The sequence below is a fragment of the Helianthus annuus genome, chromosome 17 (assembly GCF_002127325.2).
Source record: "Helianthus annuus cultivar XRQ/B chromosome 17, HanXRQr2.0-SUNRISE, whole genome shotgun sequence".
In the NCBI taxonomy this organism is placed as follows: Eukaryota; Viridiplantae; Streptophyta; class Magnoliopsida; order Asterales; family Asteraceae; genus Helianthus; species Helianthus annuus.
Genome location: NC_035449.2, coordinates 117,721,114 through 117,726,837, shown reverse-complemented (window position 1 = coordinate 117,726,837; position 5,724 = coordinate 117,721,114). Strand labels below are relative to the sequence as shown.

At 38.0% G+C, this 5,724-nt stretch overlaps 1 pseudogene; it reads left to right on the top strand.

Moving 5' to 3' along the window:
* Window positions 1–3,326: 3,326 nt before the first annotated feature.
* Window positions 3,327–5,483, top strand: LOC110924746 (annotated as a pseudogene).
* The last annotated feature ends 241 nt before the right edge of the window (window positions 5,484–5,724 follow it).

The window sequence follows — 5,724 nt, the reverse complement described above, 5'->3', positions numbered from 1 at the left end:
TGTATACTCAATTCGTATTGCACTCGGTACTCGTTCTCACCAAGAGTGCTTCTTGTATTTTTACCACTTGTAAAAATTGTAATATTTCTAACATGTATTTCACCCCCGAGAGTTATAAAACCAAAAACAGTTAGAGAAAAGGGGGAGCATGACCTCACAACTTTGCGTTCCTTGCGTCGTAAACTTCACGGGATTTGCTTATCTAGCGTCGTGACCTATACGTGTTTTCTTAACGTTAGTCACTAGACTTGTATCACACAAGTACAGTCACTATCTTTTGTACATGTGTTCTTGTGTTAAAAATATTTTATATTTTTAACTATGTATCTTACTTATATTATTTCTCAAAAACATAAGTATCTTGTATTTTGCACTTTGCACCCGAATTTTGTATTTTGTCTAAATATGTTGTATGTGTATTTGCAAGTCCTAATATACTAGCACGTATTATACATACCACATACGTTTAGCACAAAGTTTAGTAATCAACAAATATATATATTTTTTCCTCAGATAACATACTCGACATTTAGACACGCAAATTACAACTTATGTCATTTCAACTAAAATATCCAAAACTGGACTGTTTTCGAGCATTTTAATAAAATAGTTAAGTTATTCCAAAAATTTCCAATTTTTTTTACAGAATATCTTAAACGATCCAACTATTATTGTGTAAAAATATCGGGGTCCAGTTCATTGCCAATATTTTATAAAAAAATATTTTCCGGACTGTAATCAGATTCATTACTTTCTGACTGCATTCCATGGAATAATTCATTAAAAATTTATTGTATGTCGGATTGGCGAAATTCCAGTGGGACAATTACTATGACATCAGTGTCTATCTATCTACAGTACCAATTTCATGACCTAGTTCTACTTAGGTTTCAAGTTATGATTAAAAATATAACACCCATTTACTGCCGTAAAAACTCAGCTTTAGCTGCTGTTACAAATTGGGTCTTTAAAAATAGTAAACGAAGTCCAAAAATTATGATTCCAGTGCCATTAGAAACGTATTTCATAATACATAAATCTAGACTTTAGAAAATACATTTTTCATTTTGTTAAGGTCCTGTTACAGCTTGTTGAAGTTAGCTGAAAATACAACTCAGCATGCTGTTTTTAGCTTTTAGTCTTTCTAACTCGTGTTCGATTGATTTCGTTAACATGTTTAGTGATCACAACAACATTAAACATCAATATTAACCAGCAAATCATCAAGTAATCAACAACATGTTCAATACAACATCCTATTACAACATTATATCATGTAAATCTTCATATAAAGCTTTATGTTTGAATATTTTATGTTCAAGTTTCTAGTTCTTTAGTGTTCTTATCCTTTTGACCATTAAACATCATTAACCACCAAAAACAAGATGAAGATGCAAGGATCTAAGTACTTACCACTAGCTCAAGCGTAGAAAAGTGGTGGATAAAAGCTCCTAGATGAGGTCCTTCCACTTCCAACGCTTCCAAGCTTCGTTGTATGCCTTCCAACACCTTCTAGTATCCTTAGAATGGAAGGAAGTTGAATGAAAAAGGGTGGTGGTATGGTGGTGGACGGAGCCGTGAGCAAGGGAGAGGGAGGAGGAGGTTGGGGTGTAGTGAAAGTGATGGAGGATGATCATGTGCTTAGTCTTGTGGTTTATAAGCAAGTTCCCCCAACATCCTTTTACCTCTTGGTTTCTATGTCTCGTAAGGTACATACATATCAATTAAAGTTTTGCAAGAATATCCCAATTGGGATCCCATTGTAACCAGCCCAACTGGGGGGGGGGGGGTATTGGTTAGTTTCTAACTTCTAGTTACAATTCTAGTTAGTTATAATCCAAGTATTAGTTAGGGTGTTATGTGTTTGGTTAATTCTATAGTGTGTTAGGGTGTTCGGGGACCCTAACTAGCTTAGAAAAATAAAAACATTGCTTCTAGCAATATTTTTGTGTTTCGAGTAACGTCCGGTTGTTCGGTTAAGTACCGATTCGTTTAAGTGCTAAATTGCACCGTTTTGTGTCTTTCAAGTTTCTTTTTGTAACACTTTCAATCCCCGACACTTAGGGAAGTATCTGGATGATAAAACGTAAATTCTGCATGAAATTTATGTATTAACAGCTGTTTTATAGCTGAATTTTATAAATTTCTGCAATTAAAGTGCGTTTCGGGTGCTTTTTAGTGCGTATTTTAGCTTCCGGAATGCCTATATTAAAACCCTTGTATGTACTCTTGGGTTTTAGTGCATTCTTTACGTTGGACCTACACCTAGGCTCCAATTCTAATGTCTGACTGCTTTCTGCAGTTCTGTTGACACGATGTGTCTTACCGGTGAGTTTACTAATATTTTTGACGCAACGCTCTCGCTTATGCATAAAGCAATATTTTGTAGTATAAAACGTGCATGAATTCACTTGCATGGAATTCAGAAACTTATTTGTCTTGTAAACTAGCTCATGTACATTCATTAAAGCGCCTATTACTATTTATTGAGTGTACGGAATGTACGGAAAAGTGACGGTTGTCACATTCAACTCGCACATTAAGATCCGAATGGCGTGAGCTTAAAGTAGCGAGTTGGCTCTAATCAACGAACTGCTATTGGTTAGACATAGATGGAGGGAATGTCCGAACGGCGTGACATTTAGTACTGATACAAACCTTTTAATAAAAAGAATCATTGCACCATAATTATTAATGATCATAAATCGAATCAGAATACGAATCATCCTATGTGTTGAAACTATTTTACTAAATCTAATTTCCTTACATTTATCGCTTTATTTCTTAATCCATCGTCAATTATTTATGTTGTTCAATTATTTATATTATTGCTAATTAGTTTGCACTTACTTAATTTTTAGTTAATTAATCAACCCCCCTCCTGTTAGGAATACCCGTTCTAAATCGTCCTTGGCTATAAGACTGTTAATCCGCATTCCCTGTGGACACGAACCTTACTTCCACTCATACTATCCATATTAGTGTGTAACGTAGTAAGTTCACAATTATAAATTTATTTGCTGGATTCGACACCCATCAAATTGGCGCCGTTGCCGGGGAATTGCGGCAAAAATTTAACTTTTTATGCCAAGATCCTTAGGAACTGGTAAACCACTTGATATTGATCCGGAAATCGAAAAAACTGCAAAGAGATTAAGGAAACAAGCAAAACTTCGAAAGAAGCTAGCAAATCCTTCAAGCTCTAACCAATCACCACTGGTTATTGACATTTGGAAAACATTTCCTTGTCAAGCGATTCCGAAACCGAATCATCTTCTACCCCCAAAACACCTAACTTGTCTTCATCACATCCCATCCAAAACCCAATGGCGCTCGCAAACCAAGACGAACGATCCTTTCGACAATGGGCGACCCATGATGTAACCCAACAACCCCTTTGTATCAGTTTTCCTGATATGGAGAATTTTGAGCTAAAATCAGGCCTTATCCATTTGTTACCAACTTTTCGAGGCCTAGAAAATGAAGATCCACACAAATTTCTCAAAGAATTCCACGTTGTTTGTCCTGGAATGAAACCGCACAATGTCACAGAAGATCAAATCAAACTTAGGGCATTCCCTTTCGCTTTGCAAGATTCAGCCAAAGAATGGTTGTACTACTTACCCCCAGGGTCAGTGACAACCTGGAATGATCTTGCAAGGTTATTCCTTGACAAATACTTCCCTGAAGTAAAAGCGTCAATTCTTCGTAGAGAAATCATAGGAATTAAACAAGCAAAAAGAGAGCCTCTACATGCTTACTAGGAAAGATTCACGAAGCTGTGCGCCAGATGCCCTCAACATGGTATCTCAGAGCATCAATTACTTCAATACTTCTGTGAAGGATTATCACCAATGGAGAGACGTTTACTGAATGCCTCTAGTGGAGGATCTCTAATCGACAAGACTCCAACTCAAATCAGATCCCTAATCACTTCAATAGCAGAAGACACCAAACACTGAGCACACGAAGAAGAATGGTATACAGATATACCACGTGCTGTGAAAGAAGTGAGCACCCCTCACATTGAGACTCAACTCGCTGAGCTAACAAAGGCAGTTATGATGCTTATGAAAGACAAAGGAACTGAAGCAACCCTTCGAGCTTGTGGAATATGCCTATAAACAGGACATCCCACTGATATGTGCCCGATGCTGTAAGAAGATACTGAAGAAGCAAAAGTAATTGGCGGATACCCAGGACAAAACACAAGGCAGTACGACCAACCACGAGGAAATCAAAACTGGGGACACCCTCCTAATTTCGGATACCAACAAAGACCACCTCAATATCAACCACGACCACCATTTCCAAACCAACAAAATTTCCAACATCGTCAACAACAACAACCATTAGCACAACAACCAAGCAACTCTGGAATGTCTTTGGAGGATATCGTGAAGAATTTGGCTACCAGTACTCAAACATTCCAGCAAGAAACAAAGGCCAGCATCAAGAATCTGGATCAGCAGGTGACTCAGCTGGCCAACTCAGTGAGCAAACTCGAATCTCAAGGAAAGCTACCCGCACAGACAGAGACCAATCCCAAGCACAATCCTTGCACCATTACCTTGAGAAGTGGAAGGAAATACGATGGCCCAGAATTGCAAGAACAAGAGCAAGAGGTCACTGTTGAAAGGAAGACTGAAGAAAGAAAAGACACCTCCAAACCAAGCGAAGCAAAACCAAAATTTACTACCCCTCCTCCATTCCCATCAAGATTTCAAAGCATAAAGAAAGAGAGAGAAGATCAAGAAATCATGGAAACTTTTCGAAAAGTAGAAGTAAATATTCCCCTCCTTGATGCAATCAAACAAGTTCCTCGATATGCTAAGTTCTTAAAAGAACTTTGCACTTCAAAGAAAAAGCTTAAGGGGAACGAAACCGTCAAGGTCAATGAGAATGTTTCTGCTGTCTTACAAAAGAGACTTCCACCAAAGTGCAAGGATCCCGGTGTTTTCACTGTTCCTTGTAAACTGGGAAATCTTAGCATACCACGAGCTATGCTTGACCTTGGAGCATCCATTAATGTCCTACCGTATTCCATTTTTAAAACCCTTAACATAGGACCATTAAAAAGGACAGGAGTAGTAATTCAATTGGCTGACAAATCCACGGCCCACCCAAAAGGTGTATTAGAGGATGTGTTAGTACAAGTGAATGAATTAGTGTTTCCTGCTGACTTCTATGTCTTGGCCATGGAGGATGGAGACACTTCGGACTCAAGTTCCATTCTATTAGGAAGGCCATTCCTGAAAACTGCTAAAACAAAGATCGACGTTTATAGCGGCACCCTTTCCATGGAATTTGATGGTGAAATCATAAATTTCAACATTTATGATGCTATGCGATATCCAAGCGATTTCTCATCTGTGAACTGGTTAGATGTAATCGATCCTTTAACCGACGATTATTTCGAATTATCTAACCGCGACTCTCTAGCACTAGTTTTAAACAGAAGTCTCGACAAAGAATCAACATAAGAACTTGCTGAGAAGTTCCAAATTGAGGATGAATTGATAGAGTTGGTGTCACTCATGGATACACCAACCAATCATGAAACACAGAAGCTCCAGATACCAGTCACTGATCAAAAACTCATACCATCTATTGTGCAAGCGCCTGAGCTAGAGTTAAAAACCCTCCCTAACCACCTCAAGTATGCATATCTTGGGGATGATGACACGTTGCCTGTAATCATATCCAACAAACTTTCAAAGAATC